The sequence below is a fragment of the Lithobates pipiens genome, unplaced genomic scaffold, assembly GCF_037356315.1.
Source record: "Lithobates pipiens isolate NorthernLeopardFrog02 unplaced genomic scaffold, aLitPip1_a1.2 Scaffold_8, whole genome shotgun sequence".
NCBI classification, from domain to species: domain Eukaryota; kingdom Metazoa; phylum Chordata; class Amphibia; order Anura; family Ranidae; genus Lithobates; species Lithobates pipiens.
Genome location: NW_027507903.1, coordinates 480,014,006 through 480,035,988, shown reverse-complemented (window position 1 = coordinate 480,035,988; position 21,983 = coordinate 480,014,006). Strand labels below are relative to the sequence as shown.

The 21,983-nt window shown below is 46.1% G+C and overlaps 1 protein-coding gene across 1 annotated transcript in view; it reads right to left on the bottom strand.

Moving 5' to 3' along the window:
- BCL2L14 (BCL2 like 14) overlaps positions 1-11,509 on the bottom strand; it is a 46,914-nt gene extending 35,405 nt beyond the window's left edge. The window contains exon 1 of the mRNA XM_077468804.1: positions 11,333-11,509. The gene's annotated coding sequence lies outside the window, so the exon portion shown is untranslated. The remainder of the gene's footprint in view (positions 1-11,332) is intronic.
- Positions 11,510-21,983: the final 10,474 nt, after the last annotated feature.

Below are 21,983 nucleotides of genomic sequence, written 5' to 3'. Positions count from 1 at the left end.
GGAGGGGGTGGAGGAGAGAGGTGTGTCACAACCAATAGTAGCATTTTGGAGGCGTGGTGGCGGAACAACCTCCAACACTACTGCACCTTGTCCTGCATCCTTCCCAGCTGCCAGAAGAGTGACCCAATGGGCCGTGAAAGACAGGTAACGTCCCTGTCCATGCTTGCTGGACCATGAGTCAGCTGTAATATGCACCTTACCGCTGACCGCCCTGTCCAGCGAGGCAAGGGCATTGCCTTCCACATGCCGGTAGAGAGACGGAATCGCCTTCCATGAGAAAAAGTGGCGTTTGGGGACCTGCCACTGAGGAACCGCACATTCTACAAACTCACGGAAGGGGGCCGAGTCTACCAACTGAAAAGGCAGCAGTTTAAGTGCTAGCAATTTAGCCAAGCTAGCATTCAACCGCTGGGCATGTGGATGGCTGGGAGTGAACTTCTTTCGCCGGTCCAGCAGCTGGGGCAGGGACATTTGCCTGCTATAATCGGACATGGGTGTACTGCTAGCAGAGTGCCCGGAAGCACTTGGCTGTGATACACCTAATTCTACACCTTCATTCCTCTCAGAGCAGGTTTCAGAGAGGACTGAAGGTCTAGTGGGGTTGGAGATCCCAGCTGATGAGGAGCAAGGAGAGGTCCGCTTTGTTCTTTGGTGTGGGTCTTTGAGGTACGCTTGCCAACGAGCTGCATGGCAGGTCAACATATGTCTGGTCAAGCATGTGGTGCCCAAGTGGCTGATGTTTTGGCCACGCGAGATACGCTTGAGACATATGTTGCAAATAGCAGCGGTGCGATCTGATGCACTCGTCTCAAAAAAGGCCCACACCAAAGAACTTTTAGAATAACGCGCAGAGGCAGCGTCCTGCACAGGTGGAGCTCTGCGGTGTGATTCAGTCGGTGTGCTGCCCCTAAGCTGGCCCCCGGAGGGCATCCTGCCTCATTGGACATGTGCCTCCTCCTCCTCTCTCCTACCAGGCACCCACGTGGAGTCAGTGCCCTAATCGTCCCCTCCCTCTTCATCGCTGGAGCAAACCTGGCAGTATGCTGCAGCTTGTGGAACATGACTGCCAGATTGCTGTCCTTCTTGAGCATCCCCTCTCTCTGCATTCACGCTACTGCCTTCCTCTAGCTGAGTATCATCATCAGAGCCTACAAAACACTGGGCATCCTCCTGGAGCATGTACCCAACACTGTGCTCAAAGAGTTCAGGAGACTCCTCAGGAGGACGTGGTGGGTCTAGGGAAGGAGTCACTGATGATGACATTGAGAGGAGGGAAGACGATGCGTTGGCAGCTGCTTTGCTAGTACCCTGAGCCTGGGTGAGAGAGGATGAGGAGGATGAAGAGGGCTTGGTCATCCACTCTACCAAGTCGTTGGCATGTTGCGGCTCAACATGTCCAGCTGCCGAAAAGAAGGACAAGCGTGTCCCATGGCCACGTGCTGATGATGACGGTGCACCGCGTCCACGACCAGCACTGTTGTCTCTAGACACAGAGCCTGCTTGCCCTCTTTTATCGGCTCACGCCTGTCTGCCTCTCCTTACTGGCCTTCCAGACATGGTAATGGCCTGAAGGGAGTTGGGAAAACCAGCAATTGGGTAGTGTATATTGTGCTGGAGGCACACACAACTTCCACTAACTCCTGCAGATGGCTCAAATAGAGAAGAGCTATGTAGGTGGATATAGCGGTGTATACTGGGTTCAGAGCACGCAGAATCTCCTACGGCTGACTGCAAGCTCTATTTAAAACGAGCAAGATAGTTAGCAATATAGGTGGATATAGCGGTGTATACTGGGTTCAGAGCACGCAGACAGCACGCACAATCTCCTACCGCTGACTGCAAGCTCTATTTAAAACTAGCAAGATAGTTAGCTATATAGGTGGATATAGCGGTGTATACTGGGTTCAGAGCACGCAGACAGCACGCACAATCTCCTACCGCTGACTGCAAGCTCTATTTAAAACGAGCAAGATAGTTAGCTATATAGGTGGATATAGCGGTGTATACTGGGTTCAGAGCACGCAGACAGCACGCACAATCTCCTACCGCTGACTGCAAGCTCTATTTAAAACGAGCAAGATAGTTAGCTATATAGGTGGATATAGCGGTGTATACTGGGTTCAGAGCACGCAGACAGCACGCACAATCTCCTACCGCTGACTGCAAGCTCTATTTAAAACGAGCAAGATAGTTAGCTATATAGGTGGATATAGCGGTGTATACTGGGTTCAGAGCACGCAGACAGCACGCACAATCTCCTACCGCTGACTGCAAGCTCTATTTAAAACGAGCAAGATAGTTAGCTATATAGGTGGATATAGCGGTGTATACTGCGTTCAGAGCACGCAGACAGCATGCACAATCTCCTAACACTGACTGACAGCTCTATTTAAAACGAGCAAGATAGTTAGCTATATAGGTGGATATAGCGGTGTATACTGGGTTCAGAGCACGCAGACAGCACGCACAATCTCCTACCGCTGACTGCAAGCTCTATTTAAAACGAGCAAGATAGTTAGCTATATAGGTGGATATAGCGGTGTATACTGCGTTCAGAGCATGCAGACAGCACGCACAATCTCCTAACACTGACTGACAGCTCTATTTAAAATGAGCAAGATAGTTAGCTATATAGGTGGATATAGCGGTGTATACTGGGTTCAGAGCACGCAGACAGCACGCACAATCTCCTAACACTGACTGCAAGCTCTATTATAAAAGATAGATATATCGCTAGCTATATAGGTGAATATAGCGGTGTATACTGCGGTCAGGGCACGCAGACAACAACCACTACAGAAGAGCAAGAACGAAAAATCGGCCGATAACGATCGGTGTATACTGTGTTGAAGGTACACAGAACACCCACTAACTGCTACAGACGCCAACACACTACACAAGGCCGCCGCGCTGGTGGCCTTATATAGTGTGGGGCGTGTACTACACAGCCTGAGCTATGATTGGCCCCAGGCATCCTGCCTGTGGCCAATCATGGCTCTCCTCGCTGCCGGCGCTGTGATTGGCCAAGCATGCGGGGTCACAGTGCATGCTTGGCCAATCATGAGCCAGCAATGCACTGCACCATCGCAGTGCATTGTGGGCCGTGAGCGCCACACGAATTTGGCGCGAACGGCCCATAACGTTCGGAATTCGCCGAACGGGCGAACAGCCGATGTTTGAGTGGAACATATGTTCGACTCGAACACGAAGCTCATGCCTAGACGAGACTTTTTATGGATATCTTTGAGAAATGGCTTTCTACTTGCCACTCTTCCATAAAGGCCAGATTTTTGCAGTGTACGACTGATTGTTGTCCTATGGACAGACTCTCCCACCTCAGCTGTAGTTCTCTGCAGTTCATCCAGAGCGTTAATGGGCCTCTTGGCTGCATCTCTGATCAGTCTTCTCCTTGTCTGAGCTGAAAGTTTAGAGGGACGGCCAGGTCTTGGTAGATTTGCAGTGGTCTGATACTCCTTCCATTTCAAAATGATCGCTTGCACAGTGCTCCTTGGGATGTCTAAATCTTTTTGTATCCAAATCCGGCTTTAAACTTCTCCACAACAGTATTACGGACCTGCCTAGTGTGTTCCTTGGTTTTCATGATGCTCTCTGCGCTTTCAACAGAACCCTGAGACTATCACAGAGCAGGTGCATTTATACAGAGACTTGATTACACACAGGTGGATTCTATTTATCACCATCAGTCATTTAGAACAACATTGGATCATTCAGAGATCCTCGCTGAACTTCTGGAGTGAGTTTGCTGCACTGAAAGTAAAGGGGCCGAATAATTTTGCACGCACCACTTTTCAGTTTTTTATTTGCTAAAAAAGTTTAAAATATCCAATAGATTTCGTTCCACTTCACAATTGTGTCCCACTTGTTGGTGATTCTTCACAAAAAAATAAAAATGTTATATCTTTATGTTTGAAGCCTGAAATGTGGCAAAAGGTTGAAAGTTCAAGGGGGCCGAATACTTTCGCAAGGCACTGTAATCATAATACAATTCCATACTATAACTCCAACATATCCAACCATTGGATATGATCATAACAAAATTCTATTACACTCCATATATGGACTACTATACCAACAAGACCAATCAATAACAATCATAATACAGTTTTTTTTAATCAATACATTTTTTATTGAATGTTTTTATAAGCAAACAATAATATAATAATAACAAACATTCCAAGACAATAATAGTTGTGTCATGGAAGTTTCAATAAAGAATGATAATGTAATGCAATCTAAATTCCCATTACCCTAACAGGGTTCACACTGTAACAGGTATGTCCATCGTTAAGAAGTATACATTAGGTTAACAAATAACATCACTTATTAAGGAAAGTATCTTAATTGGTAGAATATTCCTCATAAAAAAAAAAAAACAGAGCTGAAAAAGGAAATTGTATCATGTTTTGGCAAGCTCTCTGAATTGTTTAGAAGCTTTGGGATGAGAGATCCATACTTGTCATATTAATTCACATCTCCAATAAACTGACTACTGGAAATTATCACAATATAATTCAACTACACTTTATATAGAACATTACAACCCCAAAATGACCGACCAGGGGTGGAATGACAACTCATAGGGCCCCCGGGCAATAGGAGATTATGGGGCCCCCAGACAATCAGAGATTATGGGGCCACACAGTAGACACAAAAACACACGCACACAGTATACAATTACACAGTATACACAGACATGTTTCTATTGGCTGAGAAAGTACTGGAGAGGTGGGGCAGCTATAATCTCAATTTTTAGACCAAAAGGATGTCGGTAAGGGACATTTCAGAGACAGATGTTAAAAAAAAAACACAAATTTTTACATACTGTCCCTGGTTTACTGAGGCTGGCAACCCTGATGGGGCCCCCTAGTGGCATGGGGCCCTCGGGCAGTGCCCGAGTGGCCCAATGGTCAGTCCGCCCCTGTGACCGACCATTGGATATGATCACAATATAATCCCACTAAACTCTATATAGAACACTACAACCTCAACATGAACGACTACTGGATATGATCGGAATACAATTTTACTATACTCTGTATATAGAACACTACACCCCCTATATGACTGACCACTGGGCATCATCGTAACATAATTCTATTACACTGTATACATAGAACATACACCCCCAACATGATTGAATATATGATACATTTCTTCAGAGGCGGCTCTCTAATTAGGCAAATTAGGTGGTTGCCTTAGGCCCCGCAATCAGAGGGGCCTCGCTGCCGCCTAGTTTACCTTATAACAGAGTCGCCCCTTATAGCAGCAGAGATCCCTGACACCAGCACAGCGCCGAGTCCTCCCAGTGGCACAGAGAAAACTGGCCACGAGCGGGACAGATCAGAGGGTGATCGGAGCTCACTGAGAGCTCCAGATAGAGAGCTGGGTGTATCACAGCCAGCTCTGACACTTCTCCCCCTGCTGCCCGCACAGCCAGTCAGAGGAGAGAGCTGCTTCTACTCCTTCCCCTGCTCCGTCCTCCCCTCCTCTGTCTGCCCCGCCCACTCTCCCCGACAGACACTGTTCTGCTGCTTAAGAGAAGGGGATGTGGGCGGGAAGATTCAAGCCCAGCAAACTTAAAGGAAAGATGGAGTCTGATCCATCCATCCAGCCACTCCTGCCTCTGAGTGAGTGCACTGTAAACTGATATAGGGGTGCCCTTCTCTCTCTCTTCATCCTTCTTTCTATCTATCTATCTATCTATCTGTCTATCTGTCTGTCTGTCTGTCTGTCTGTCTGTCTGTCTGTCTGTCTGTCTGTCTGTCTGTCTATCTATCTATCTATCTTTCTCTCTTCCTTTATCTATCTATCTATTTATCTTCCTTTCTCTCTCTTTCTTTCTTTCTTTCTTTCTTTCTTTCTTTCTTTCATCCCTCCCTTTATCTATCTATCTATCTATCTATCTATCTATCTCCCTTTATCTATCTATCTATCTATCTATCTATCTATCTATCTATCTATCTATCTATCTATCTATCTTTCTTTCTCTCTCCCTTTATCTATCTATATATCTTTCTTTCTCCCTTCATTCTTTCTTTCTTTTTCTTCCTTCATCCTTTCTTTCTTTCTCTCTCCGTTTATCTATCTATCTTTAGTTTTTTCTATCTATCTATCTATCTTTCTCTCTCCCTTTATCTATCTATCTATCTATCTATCTATCTATCTATCTATCTATCTATCTATCTATCTATCTATCTTTATGTATCTGTCTATCTATCTATCTATCTTTCTTTATGTATCTGTCTATCTTTCTTTCTTTTATTTCTTTCTTTCTCTCTCCCTTTATCTTTCTTTCTATCTTTCTTCCTCTATCTATCTATCTATCTATCTATCTATCTATCTATCTATCTATCTATCTATATATCTATCTATCTTTCTCTCTCTGTCTCTATCTATCTCCCTTCATCCTTTCTTTCTTTCTTTCTTTCTTTCTTTCTTTCTTTCTTTCTTTCTTTCTTTCTTTCTTTCTTTCTTTCTTTCTTTCTTTCTTTCTTTCTTTCTTTCTTTCTTTCTTTCTTTCTTTCTTTCTTTCTTTCTTTCTTTCTTTCTTTCTTTCTTTCTTTCTTTCTTTCTTTCTTTCTTTCTTTCTTTCTTTCTTTCTTTCTTTCTTTCTTTCTTTCTTTCTTTCTTTCTTTCTTTCTTTCTTTCTTTCTTTCTTTTTCTCCCTTCATATTTATTTCTTTCTCCCTTCATCCTCCTCTTTCTTTCTTTCATTTTATTATTATTATTTTTTTATTTCTTTCTTTCCTTCCTTCCATCTTTCTTTCTCCCTTGACCACTCCAGTTCTCCTTTACCCGTTCCCCATCTCCTACCCACTCCCCCCTTTTTCAACACTCCTCCTACTCCCCTACCCCATACTTCCCAGCTCCATCCTGGCTCCCATTTTTTCAGGGGCTAAGAAGGAACCCTGAGGCAGAGCATCTTACTATTGCTGCTGTTTGTGTGGGTGGGATGTGTGCTGCACCAGTCCCTGCTGACCCTTCTCTCCTATTCCTCCCATGTGATTGGTGCAGTACACATCCCACCCACACAAGCAGCAGTAATAAGATGTTCCACCTCAGAGCCCTTCCTTAACCCCTGCAAAGTGCCACAAGAGAGCAAAAAACTCTGCAGGGGAAGGTAGAGGGGGTTGTGTCATTCCAGTGTAGATTTAGCCCAGTGACAGCCTGCCAAAATAGGTGGGATCTGTGAGAGCAGCTTCCCTGAGCAGCTCTGCTTGAGCAGACCATATCAGTAACATTCATTACTGCCCCTGTACTGTTTCCAATTACCTACCCCCTATGCTGTTCCCTCCTTCTCTCCCTGTACTGTATCCTTCTACCCCCTGTACTGTGCCCTTCTGCTCCCCCTGTACTATATCCTCCTATCCCCTGTGCTGTGCCCTCCTGCTCCCCCTGTACTGTATCCTCCTACCCCCTGTACTGTGCCTTCCCGCTCCCCCTGTACTGTATCCCCCTACCCCCTGTATTGTGTCCACTTACCTACCACCTGTACTGTATCCTCCTACCCCTGCACTGTGCCCTTATGCTTCCCCTGTACTGTATCCTCCTACCCCCTGCACTGTGCCCCTATGCTTCCCCTGTACTGTATCCTCCTACCCCCTGTGCTGTGCCCTCCTGCTCCCCCTGTACTGTATCCTCCTACCCCCTGTACTGTGCCCTCCCACTCCCCCTGTACTGTATCCCCCTACCCCCTGTACTGTGTCCACCTACCTACCACCTGTACTGTATCCTCCTACCCCCTGCACTGTGCCCTTATGCTCTTATGCTCCCCCTGTACTGTATCCTCCTACCCCCTGTGCTGTGCCCTCCTGCTCCCCTGTACTGTATCCTCCTGCACCCTGTACTGTGCCCTCCTGCTCCCCCTGTACTGTATCCCCCTACCCCCTGTGCTGTGCCCTCCCGCTCCCCCTATACTGTATCCTCCTACCCCCTGTGCTGTGCCCTCCTGCTCCTCCTGTACTGTATCCCCCTACCCCCTGTGCTGTGCCCTCCTGCTCCCCCTGTACTATATCCTCCTATCCCCTGTACTGTGTCCACCTACCCTCCTGTACTGTACTGTACCCTCCTGACCCATGCACTGTCCACCTACCCTCCCCCTATATTGTACCGTACTAATACAGTTCATTTTTATCTATCACTTTCATTATTTTTCCCATCATGGGCATGAGTGGGGCCTTATGTCTTCATTTTGCCTAAGGCCTTACAAAGCCTAGAGCCGCCTCTGCATTTCTTATATAATACTGCAAAAAGGAACCAAATCCATTATCATTCAGCTATTTACTAAGACTCACCTTCAGACTTGGATGTATGCCTGGAAAATCCTGGAGATTGTGCAATGGGGTGGTCACATGACTACGTGTGGGGGATCCACCCCGTACAAGAAACCGTGTTTCATATACCTAATTTCCAGGAAGAAGTTTGCACCTGCTTTCCTATTGATATATTATTAAACGCACAGAATAGGAATTTTAAGCGCCTATAAAGTGAACAAATTTGGAAGCACAAACTCTGAGCCATAATAAAGTTTCCGGTCAAAGTGCAAATACATTTTACAACCTCTATTCCAAAAATAGTTTCTGTTTGCAGACTTTTCGCATTGTGTGCTTCAGCCCACATAATAATGATGACTAAAGAAGAATCAAATGCATTATTCCTACATTTAGATTTGCCCCACATATAGGCAAAGACAAAGTTCTGATACTAAGGGCACAACATTCTTATAGGCACTGCTGACTTCTGGTCAGTGAAAAGTCACTGCACTCAGCCTGATATGTGTACTTTCTGGGAACATTATGTTGTATGTCCTTTAAATGTACCATCACCTACCCCTTACCACCCACCCACCTTTTCTCTTTTTTCCCCCATAATTCCTTTTTTTTTTGTCATAATTTTTTTTTTTGTATTGAATTTCCAAACAACAGAATATTAAAAGGCAGCAGGTTGCGATATATAACAATCAGGTATAGCAATAAAACATTTACATACAAATCTCAATAAAAGTTAATTTGCCTGAAACCACAATTGGGTTTCAGGACTATTCTCTAAATTTCTGGTTTCAGTACCAGTCCAGCTGGGTTGCACTGGGTTCTCCTTGATCGCAGCTGTCACTGTCACCGCTGCCAAGAGTAGAAATGTAGTTTAGCTGGGTGTATTGAATGACGCTGTTCTCTCGGAACCAGCCCAGTGGGAGTGTTCTCCTGCTGTGCATTCTGAGGGGTGGTATTTAAAGTACCGACACCACGTGGTTCGAGGTTCCATCTTTAATTTTCTGTCTGTTAGGTTCTGGTGGTCCTCCTGACCCAGCCCCATAGCCCTCCTGGCCTGGGGTGCGGAACCATGCATTCCGAGTCTCGGGGCTGGCTGGCCCGAGGCAACGCAACTACAGGGACAGGGTCGAGTGGATTTGGGAGCCTACTGATCCAAGGGTGGTCCGGTAATAAAAATGCGATAAATCTATCACCTATTTTTTAGATGCTATAACGAAAATATTGAGATTTTGTTACCAAAAATATGTAGAAAAATACAAGAATGCCTAAAACTAGGAAAAAAATTGTTTTTTGATAAAAAATGTGGGATATGTATTATAGCAAAAAGTAAAAGATATTGTGTTTTTTTTCAAAATTGTCGCTCTTCTTTTGTATATAGCGCAAAAAGTAAAAAACGCAAAGGTGATTGAATACCACCAAAAGAAAGCTCTATTTGTGGCGAAAAAAAGGACATCAATTTTGTTTAGGTACAGCATCGCACGACCACGCAATTGTCAGTTAAAATGATGCAGTCCTGTATTGCAAAAAATGGCCTGGTCATCGAGCAGCCAAATCTTCCAGGGCTGAAGTGGTTAAGATTCCCCATTACTTGCTTTTGCCATGATGCAAAGTGGACTGAGGGGAAATATAAGCAATGGGAAATCCCTTGTTAGGCCCCTTTCACACGGGCTGTCCGATCAGGTCCGCCTCAGTTTTTCAGGCGGACCTGATCGGACACCTCATTCACCTCTATGTGGTGACATGTCCGCTGACACCTGCTGCTATCCGACCCGATCCTCCCTGCCAACAGGGATGGAGGTCCTATTTTCCATATATCTGGTGGATTGGATCGGATGGGATCTGATGAAAACGGACAAGCAGTCTATTTTCATCTGCTCTCACAATAGAGGAGAGCGGGACTCTGTCCATCTTCTGCTCTGCTCAGTAAGCGGAGACCAACCTGTGATCCGCCTGCGCAGCGGAGATCAGCGGAGCGATCCCCCGCTTTGCAGGCAGATCGTGCAGAACAGAGGCACCCATGTGAAAGGGGCCATTAGACAGTAACCAGATGAATGATTCAGCTTGGGTTCACACTTATGTGCTTACATTGCAACAAGTTTTGGAGGAACATTTTTTTCTATTCTTTTTTTTACACGCAAATCAACACATCATGGTGCATTGGGGCCCCTTTCACACTTGTGCGACTTTTTCTGTGACTTTGGACATCGGCGTTGCATGACAAGTCATACCCCATGATTCCCAATGATAACCATTCATATCTTTGCAACTTCAAGTCATACCGACTTCAAAGTAGTCCCTGTACTACTTTGGTCCGACTTTACACAGGCATTTCCTGAAATCGCAGCAAAATCGTGTAACTTTCAAGTCTCGGCAGTGTGAAAAGGGGCCTTAGCCTGCCCATGCATTATGCAATTTTGCAACAGGCCCAACACAATAAAAAACTGAAATATACTGCTGAAACGTATGCCCAAACACAATGCAAGTGGCTGGTGAATCCAGCTTTGAATTTTGGATTTCCTATCAATTTATGCCTCAGTGACAACGGTCATCACATCAGTATATAGAAAGGGTGGATTTGATCCCCAGCTATAAAAACAAGGCAAAAGGTCTAACCCTTCCACACTCTAAAAATAAAAAAGTTTTAGTTAAAACTTTTTTATTTTTAGAGTGTGTTAGATACACTTTAATCCATTAAATATTTCTACAATCTGAAATGTGAATGTTTAAACAACATCAAAATTCTCTAATCCTGTCAATTGTACAATTGCAACAATTACTTTGAACTCGATTATTGAAGAAGAAATGTTAATATCAAATATTTACCTTCTATTCAGGCATGTGATTTTGAAATGAAAACTGTTTGTGCTTTAGTAGTCTTACCACACACGCTTCCTGATTCTTTCCAAATCAGAAGTTGCCAAATGTAAAATGGAGCTCAGATTAATGACAAATGACAGTTCAAGGGACACACCTCAATTTAAGATCCAGTATAAGAGCAGTTTGGAAACTCTTCATATACAAAACATATATTTGTTACTTACTTCCTGTCTATGTGGACTGCCGCCTTCTCTCCTTCCAGCAGGTCAGGAAAGGGGTTTTTTTTTACAGCAAAAGCTGCAACGAGTTAAATCTGTTTAAATTAAAATAAGTTTTCTTTTCCCCCAGATAAATGGTGTACTGAGTTTGCCCAAGAGCTCAGAGTGCGATGATCGCTGTGTTTGACTTGCTGATATATCTTGTGTCACCCTCCAGCCCAGTGGGAGTTTCCCAAGTCAGAAGATTGTGAGTCAGCAGTATACACTGACACATCACTGACATAAGAAAGAGTTCCCCATGTCTCTGAGCATAAACCAACAGGGAAAATCCCATCAGAGTCCCCTCAAAGGCCCTCCCTGCCCAGTTCTGGCTCTCTGCAAAACATCAATCAGTCCCGCTATGGCCCTGGGCCATAATGGTTCCTGGCAAGGAGGACAGGAACGGAGCAAATAGCTGTGAGAGAAACTAACAAATAGAAATAACTTTACAGATATTATGCCACAGCTTTAGCCCTTGTACACAGGGTCGGAGATTCCGACGAAATGTGTCCGATCGGACCGTTTTGTTGGATAATCCGACTGTGTGTGGTCTTCATCGGACTGTTCCGTCCGAGTATCCGACAGACCAAGTTTTCCAACTTGTCGGTAAAATTTTCAGACAACATGATCCGATCAGACCTTGTCCGATCATGTGTAGAGAATTTCGATTGGACAAAGTGCCACGCATGCTCAGATCAAATTCCTACACCAAAGCTATTGGCTACTAGCCTGAACGTAGTCCCGTCGTAACGAAATAACGTCACCGCGTTCTGAACGATCGGATTTTGTCCAACCGTGTGTATGCAACATTTTCTGACAAAATCTGATGGATTTGGTTGTCGGAATGTCCGACCGTGTGTGCAAGGGCTAAGCGTGGGGATGAGCTTTGGCATGTTCGCATGCTCCACGTGCAGAGCCCGCCAGGAAGTCGGCGCAGGCCGTGAGACATTGCCTGATCTCTGCAGACATTGGAAAAATGTCTCGTTCCCTGAGATTAGCGCAGCGTTGCGCCGACTTCCTGGCGGGCTCTGCACGTGGAGCATGCAAACACGCCAGAGCTCATCCTTACTTAAGGGACCATGAATGTATGTAAAAGTACAGGAAAAAAAAATATTTCAAATGTATTTTTTTGCAGCGTCATTTTCTTTTCCATAAATTATTTTTTATTGACTTTCAATATGCCTCTGAACTTGCTAGGAAATTCAGAGTCAAGTCCCAAGCAAAGCCATGCCATAGCCTTCTCCTCACTGAAAGTAGTTGTTGGGGTGTTGAACCAATAAATGGGGGTTTGCCCCTTGGAAGGCAGGTCAGAAACCACTATCCATTTAAAGCGGTTCTTCACCCTAAAGGGGAAGTTCCGCTAGTATTATCCCTCCCCCCCTCCGGTGCCACAATCGGCACCTTTCGGGGGGGTGCAGTTACCTGGATAATCCAGGTATCTGCACCCACTTCCGGCCAGACCGCTGCATGGCTCCGCCCACCCCCGCATGGCTCCCCCCCCCCGTTGTGTTCTGGGAAACACACAGTTCCCAGAGACACAGCGGGGGACCATAAGAGAAGCGCAGCGCAACTCGCGCATGCGCAGTAGGGAACCGGGCAGTGAAGCCCTCATGCTTCACTTCCCGATTCCCTGACAGAGGATGGCGGCGGTGGCTGCAGCGAGACGAGCGATCGCTCGTTATCTGCCGCCGACATCGCTGGAACCTGGGACAGGTAAGTGTGATATTATTAAAAGTCAGCAGCTGCAATATTAGTAGCTGCTGGCTTTTAATATGTTTTTTTTTAGGTGCAGCTTCTCTTTAAGTAATTCTCCACACTTCTGTTCCCAAGGCATTGCCCACTTTATCCCTGGAACCAACAGACACTGATGCGCCAATCCCCCTCTCAGAATCAGGGCTGTCTTTAATATTGATTGGACCCTGGGCACACTTTCTTTGGACCCCCCATGCAATTTCGCTCTCCACTTCCAACATCCCACAGCACATAGACTTAGCTCACAAAAAACTTTAATAAATGTTATCAAAGAGGTGGTCCCCATTCACGGATTGGTTGCTAGAGATTACTGCACATTATTACTGTTCACTGATTGGTTGCTAGACATAATAGTTTCATAGTTTCATAGTTAGTAAGGTTGAATAAAGACACCAGTCCATCCAGTTCAACCTGAGTGAGTGTCTACAATTGTCCATATCCCTGTAAATTGCACACTCACATCGGTCCCTACCCTCAATGAGCCCACAATCCAAGGTCCCCATTCATATACTAGGGCCAATTTTGGACAGAAGCCAATTAACCTACCTGCATGTCTTTGGATTGTGGGAGGAAACCGGAGTACCTGGAGGAAACCCACGCAGGCACAGGGAGAACATGCAAACTCCAGGCAGGTGGTGTCATGGTTGGGATTCGAAACAGCAACCCTTCTTACTGCTATGAGAGAGTGCTAACCACTACACCACTATGCCGCCACATCATCTCACCCATTGGTTGCTAGAGGTTACAGCATATCATTACCGCTCACTGTCTTCAGCCCTGCAGAACATCACACCTGTCTCCTCTCTCCCTGCCCTGCAGAACATCACATGTCTCCTCTGTCCCTGCCCTGCTGCAGATCATCACACATGTCTCCACTCCCCCTGCCCTGCAGATCATCACATATGTATCCTCTCTCTCTGCCCTGCACATCATCACACATTTCTCCTCTCCCCCTGCCCTGCACATCATCACACATTTCTCCTCTCCCCCTGCCCTGCACATCATCACACATTTCTCCTCTCCCCCTGTCTTGCAGATCATCACACATTTTTCTTCTTTTCCTGCAGATCATCACATATGTCTCCTGTCCCCCTGCCCTGCAGATCTTCACACATGTCTCCTCTCTCCCTGCAGATCATCACACAAGTCTCCTCTCTCCCTGTCAAAGAGACTTTGACAAATCGCAGGCGTGCGAAACATGTCAGTCATGGCCGTCACAGCAACTTACTGAGCTTCACTGTCCGCCCTTTCCTTCCGAACGGGAGCTCCATTTTCCAAACGGTAGCGGTTGTCCTTTTCCAGTCGTTCCCAGTGACTCAGGCTCCTCCCCTCTTCACCACACGGCGGGCGTCATGGGACGGCAATCCGATGTCTCCCGGACATACGCTATAGGACGCCGCTCATCGTGAATAGAGGTACTCTGGTGACTGTCTTGACGCAGCGCTGTCTGATCCCTGGTCATCTCAACTTAAGATTAAAATAGCGCACATATTTTTTAAGTGGACAGCAGCCTGCGATAAGTGAATTGCCAAGTTACTGCAACATGGAGCTATGAGTCCTCTATGCTTTGGCTACCTGTTAATAGATCTATAGCCGAGAGTTAACCCCTTGTTTCCTGAAGGAAGGCGGCACAGTGTACTATTACTTTTGCTTTATTCCAACTTTTGGATTTTTACTTGACTGTGCAATAAGTACATCCCTCACTGTTGTGCTGGATATTAATGACTTTACCTCTGTGCTTCTCTTTTGATTAAATGTGATATTTTTAATTAATTGATTGTATTTATGTTGAGTTCCACTGAGCGCTGATTTTAAATTGTATAGGAGATACATGTCTCTGGCTGAAAATATATATTTGTAACCATAAGAGGGAAGTTAACAAAGATGGGCATTAGATGCAACAATAAATAATGCCCTATACACACGGTCGGACATTCCAACAACAAAATCCATCAGATTTTTTCTGATGGATTTTGGCCCAAACTTGTCTTGCATACACACAGTCGCACAAAGTTGTCGGAAAATCCGATCGTTCAGAACGGGGTGACGTAGAACACGTACGACAGGACTATAAAGAGGTCAGCAGCCAATAGCTTTCATCTAGTAATTTATTCTGAGCATGCGTGGCACTTTGTCCGTCGGAATTGTGTACACACGATCGGAATTTAAATGATCGGATTTTGTTGTCAGAAAATTTTAGATCCAGCTCTCAAACTTTGTGCGTCGGAAATTCCCACGGAAAGAGTACGATGGAGCCCACACACAATCGGCTTTTCTGACACCAAGATCTGATCACACATTTTTCCATCGGAAAGTTGAGTGGAAATATATAAGGAATTTGGAAAGCCCCTTCTGAAATTGGAGAAAAAACAGCACATGCCTCAATTATGTTCATATGTTGTAACTTAAAAATCTTTTGTACCCACCAGTATGATGTAACACACAGAAGGTTTGTGTCACTGCAGAAAACTGCCTGTGTGATGAGAAATAAAAAAACTCCACAATATATTCTAAAAAAGGGGACAATGGCGATGTTCGGATATAAGATGGGTGCACTAAACAAGCACCAGTGAATGTGTATATAATCTAACACCACAAAAAAATAGATAAGTGAATAGTAAATGTAAAAGGTAAACACAGTACTAAATATCAAGTGCAATGTGCATAAAAATGAAGCTATGTAAAAATGAGTGTATCCACACAAAATTAATAAATAATAATAAAAAACCTATATAAATTGATCGATGACAAGATAAAACAAGTGATCACAAAAAAGATTGTCTCAAGAATACACACGCTACGTGCATATAAGAATTAATGTGTAAATATGTAGCTAGAAAAAAAATAACAAAAAATATATATATAGCAAGAAAAGAATAATTATGTGCAAGAAAAAATAAAATAATAAAATGTCCAAAATATAACAATAACAATAACAAATAACAATAAAAAAATGTTCAAAAATAAAAACAACCAGAAATATATTACAGTGTCCAAAAACGTATATGAAAAATATGTGTCAGCAAAATGACCTCAATAATTATATCCAAAAAAAAAATTATTAATTCATAAGTAATAAATAGAATAAAAAATCAATAAATACGTGTCCAAAATATAGCAGTGAAAAATAAATATATCCAAAATATTGCAGTGTCCAGAAAATATTTAAATAAATAAATAAGTGTCCAGAATATAGCAGTGAAAAATAAATAAATATATCCAAAATATTGCAGTGTCCAGAAAATATTTAAATAAATAAATAAGTGTCCAGAATATAGCAGTGAAAAATAAACAAATATATCCAAAATATTGCAGTGTCCATAAAAACAAAATAGCAACAAATTCTGTCGGTGAAAATCCGTGCAACTAATGCCGCGTACACACGATCGGACTATCTGCTGGATTTTGAAGCAGAGGTCCACCGGACTTTCCGAACGAGCGGACCTGCCCACACACAACGGGACTTTTCCGGCGGACTAAGTGCGGTGGACAAACCGCCGGACTATGGTGGGAGATTGACACCTCGCTGGCCCCTGTCACCTTGTATGGACTTAAAGGGGAAGCCCTACGCCAAAAAAGGATCTGATATGGACTTTGGGGGGGACCCCCATGCCATTATTTCAGCGTAGGGCTTCCCCTACGCCGGTGACGGGGCCAGTGAGGTGTCAATCTCGCCGAAGGAGGCGGCGACATTGACTTCCTTCGCTAGTCCCGTCTACCTGGAGCCGCGTTCAAAATGAGCGGACTTTCCTCCGTGTGTGGGACTACCGAGCCCACACACGGGCGATAGTCTGATCGTGTGTACGCGGCATAAGAGAAAAGTAAAAAAGGTGACTCTTCAGTGCTCCCCTCCTTCGTTCACTTTCCCCTCTTATGTATGCACTCACCAGAGCGCCTCACCCATGCAGGGGTAACAGGCATAATAATCCTTATCCAGAAGGCGGTATCCCTCTCCCCAGGAAATCCCTTGGATCTGAATGGCTGTCAGCCCACAGCAGCACTTAACCTCTCAGGGATGTTTAAATGTCATCAACAGCGGGCAATCCACATGTGTAAAAAAAGGGGATGACCCTCATAGCGTGAATCCATCAAGATAAATGTATTAAAAAATATATTAAAAATATCCAGCTCAAAGGTATATAGAAAGTGGAGGCTACAACACCCCAGCTCCTATACAAATAAAAAACAACAAGGCTCCCGCAGTTCCTGCGTGTACGGCTTGCATTCCACAGCCGAACTGTCCACAAACTGGAAGAACGGAGGAGCCAGAAGTGACGTATTGTGTACCAAGAAAATCCCGCCTTACGTGTTTCGTCATACGGACGTCATTGGGGACTCGATGTCCGCCGGGTGCCCGCGATCGTGTTATGTAGAGGTAGAACGGGGAGATGCTTTTGTAAACAAAGCATTTCCCTGTTCTGCCTAGTGACAGGACAGTGATCGCTGTCATTTGTGTTGTAGCCCCTCCCGCCCACAGTTATAATCACTCCCTAGGACACACTTAACCCCTTCATCGCCCCCTAGTGGTCAACCCCTTCACTGCCAGTGTCATTTACACAGTAATCAATGCATTTTTATAGCACTGATCGCTGTATAAAATGACAATGGTCCCAAAATAGTGTTAAAAGTGTCCGATCTGTCCTCCATAATGTCGCAGTCCCGATTAAAAATCGCAGATCACCACCATTACTAAGAAAAAAAAATTTTAAATAAAAATTCCATAAACCTTTCCCCTATTTTGTAGATGCTATAAATTTAGCGCAAACCAATCAATATACGCTTATTGCAATTTTTTAACAAAAATATGTAGAAGAATACATAACGCCCTAAACTGAGGAAAAAAATATTCTACTAATTATAGTGCAAACAATAAAAACCGCAGAGGTGATCAAATACCACCAAAAGAAAGCTCTATTTGTGGGAAAAAAGGACATCAATTTTGTTTGGGTACAACGTCGCAATTGTTAGTTAAAGCGACGCAGTGCTGAATCGCAAAAAGTGCCTTGGTCAGGAAGGGGGTAAATCCTTCCGGGGCTGAAGTGGTTAAGCTTTTGTTCATAACATCACTGTTCCTCCCTGTGACATGGACAGCCCCTCTCACTGAACTTGTATCAAATCATTACAAATCTCACAGAATTAGTACTGAAGTAGTATTAAATCCTGGTTGAAGTCGAGCAGGGAAAACTCCAGGTGATTGTAATACAAAGTATCAAAATTCATAAACAAAAATAGCAAGGATCTATATAGATGACAATAATATAAGATGACATAACAGTAAACAAAATCACCACATCATATGATCAGAACTCTGATCTTATATGATTAAAAAATCAATTAAAACAGTACAAACAAATGGCCACTGTCCCCACCTATAACTGGCCTTTGCAGCAAGCAGCACATGGAAGGATAACACATCTCAAACAAAACCAAAGAAAATTCCCAGCTCAACTTTCCAACCAGCTTGCAACCAACCAAATGATCCTGTCTAACAGTATGAGTTAAAAAAAAGGGTTTCGTTTGCACATATTTTATAGGTGTACTATTTGGTGTGCAGTATATAGTTGTGTAATACATGTATAAAATACTTGCACATATAGAAAGCATAGTATAGTGCAATTCCACTGAGCAGCATTGTGACTGCTGAGCGGTTCTGCAGCGATACTACAAAGAGTGACAAAGGCAATCAAAAAAAAAGTATTATAACTGGTGTGATAGACCAGTGGCCCCCAAAAACGACAGATTGAAGCGGGGTGTTATATACTTTCTTCCACATACATACTGCACTTCTCTAGAGACTTTTGTCTCAGGGTCATTAAAAAAATTACAAGCAGAGGAAGAGGCAGGCCCTTCCGCAGGGGTGGTAGGCGTAGGGCAGGATCAACAGGCTTGAGCCAAAGTGGCAAATTGCAGAAGGTGCATGCGATTACGTCAAAGGACGCACCAGATTTGGTTGAGTGGCTCACTCAGCCTTACTCTTCTGCAACCTCCTCATCCTCTCGATCTGCACCCTCTTCTTCACTTTCTGCTATCTGCACCCCCAAAGACACTACCACCAACACCACTCCCACCATATACCTCCCGCTTGATGTCACATGGGTGCCCACAAGAGAGGAAGAGGAGGGGAGTTCAGAGGGAGATATGGACCAGTAGATAGGGAGGAGAAGCAGGAAGAACTTAGATTGCACAGCAGGGACAAAGCAGACTGTGAATGTATCAGGAGCAAGGCATCAACCATGTACGGTCACATCTGGTGCTCTCAGGACGCCGGCACATGGCTCCGCAGTGTGGGCTTTTTTTAACATGTCCGCTGCTGACAATAGTGTTGCCATCTGCAATCTTTGCAGTCAACGCATAAGTCGCGGTAAGCCCAACACTCACCTAGGGACGACCGCCTTAAGAAGGCACATGAGCTGCCATCACCGAGCACAGCGGGAGCAACGGAACCCACAAAGCCACACTCCAGGCTCTCACCGTCCAGCCTCGTCTTCTACTTCTCCTCTCTCCTCACAATTGTCCTCCACTCCACCTTCCATCATGCCATCCTCACGTTTTTCAGCAAAAAGGCAGGCTTCCATGGGCCAAATGTTTGAGCGTAAAAAAATGATGACGCCGAATATCTCTCTTACCCAATGGTTGACGGCTGGCTTGTCAGAACTGATAGCCAGCCAACTACTGCCATATAAACTGGTGGACTCGGAGTCCTTTCGAAAATTTGTGGCCATTGGAACACCACAATGGAAGGTCCCACGATGGAAGTATTTGTCACAGAAGGGCATCCCAGAGCCAGTGGCGGAAATTATCAGGGTCGCACCAGTCGCATCTGCGACTGGGCCCTTGAGTTTTGCCACTGTAGGGGGGCCCGCCGCCGCCCAGGAGATAGACATGCCCGGGAGATAGATGGGCTGCTTCGCCTATCTTCTCCACCCATCCTCTGCTCTCGAACTCACGGGGACAGTCCCCGCCTGCTCTGCCCATCCTCTCCGCCTGCACATTCCTCACCCACTCCGCCCATCTTCTCTTCTTCACTCACAGTCTTTTCTGTCACCGCTTGCACTCACAGGATCAGTCCCCGCCCGCTCCGCCCATCTTCTCTGGCTCCGCCTTCACTCAAGGCGTAGCCCATCCTCTGTCACCGCCTGCACTCACGGGATCAGGCCCCGCCCGCTCCGCCCATCTTCTCTGCCTTCATTCAAGGCCCCGCCCATCTTCTCTGTCACCGCCTGCACTTATGGGCACAGTCCCTGCCATCTTCTCTGGCTCCGCCTTCACTCACAAGCCCCGCCCATCCTCTCTGCTCACCCAAGCAAGACAGCAAGGAAAAGGAACCACAAGTGATCTGCAAGTAAGTGGCACCCATCCCTCAATATTAACACTGCCACTGATCCCCCACACCACCATTACTGCCACAGGTACCCCCCACACCACCACTACTGTCACTGATCCCCCCCCACACCACCACTACTGTCACTGGTACCCCCCACACCACCACTACCGTCACTGATCCCCCCACACCACCACTACCACCACTGATCCGCCCCACACCACCACTACTGTCACTGATCCCCCCACACCACTACTACCGTCACTGATCCCCCCACACCACCACTACAGTCACTGATCCCCCCCACACCCCCACTATTGTCACTGATCCCCCCCACACCACCACTACTGTCACTGGTACCCCCCACACCACCACTACCGTCACTGATCCCCCCACACCACCACTACCACCACTGATCCGCCCCACACCACCACTACTGTCACTAATCCCCCCCACACCACCACTACCGCCACTGATCCGCCCCACACCACCACTACTGTCACTGATCCCCCCCCACACCACCACTACTGCCACAGGTACCCCCCACACCACCACCACTGATCCCCCCACACCACCACTACTGCCACAGGTACCCCCCACGCCACCACTACTGCCACTGATCCCCCCCACACCACCACTACTGTCACAGGTACCCCCCACACCACCACTACTGTCACAGGTACCCCCCCACACCACCACTACTGTCACAGGTACCCCCCACACCACCACTACTGCCACAGGTACCCCCCACACTACCACAGGTACCCCCCACACCACCACAGGTACCCCCCACACCACCACTACTGCCACAGGTACCCCCCTACACCACCACTACTGCCACAGGTACCCCCCACACCACCACTACTGCCACTGATCCCCCCACACCACCACTGATCCCCCCACACCACCACTACTGCCACAGGTACCCCCCACGCCACCACTACTGCCACTGATCCCCCCCACACCACCACTACTGTCACAGGTACCCCCCACACCACCACTACTGTCACAGGTACTCCCCCACACCACCACTACTGTCACAGGTACCCCCCACACCACCACTACTGCCACAGGTACCCCCCCACACCACCACAGGTACCCCCCCACACCACCACTACTGCCACAGGTACCCCCCTACACCACCACTACTGCCACAGGTACCCTCCACACCACCACTACTGCCACTGATTCCCTCTCCCCACACCACCACCGATACCCCCCATCATGAACACTACTGCCACTGATCCCATCCCGCAATCACCATCCTTGCCACTGATACCATTCCCCTCCCCACCTCTCATCCCATCCCACCCTCCCAACCACCACCCTCACCACGGATCCCATCCTCCCACCACAACTGCCACACATTTCATCCAATGCCCCCCACTGATGCCACTCATCCCATCCCATCCCCCTCCAACCATCACCCTTGCCACTCATCCCATTCAACCCCTCTACCACTGAGCCTACCTCCCTAACCACAACCCTTGCCACTGATCCCATCCCCCCTCACCGCTGCCACTCATCCCATCCCCCCCACCCAAC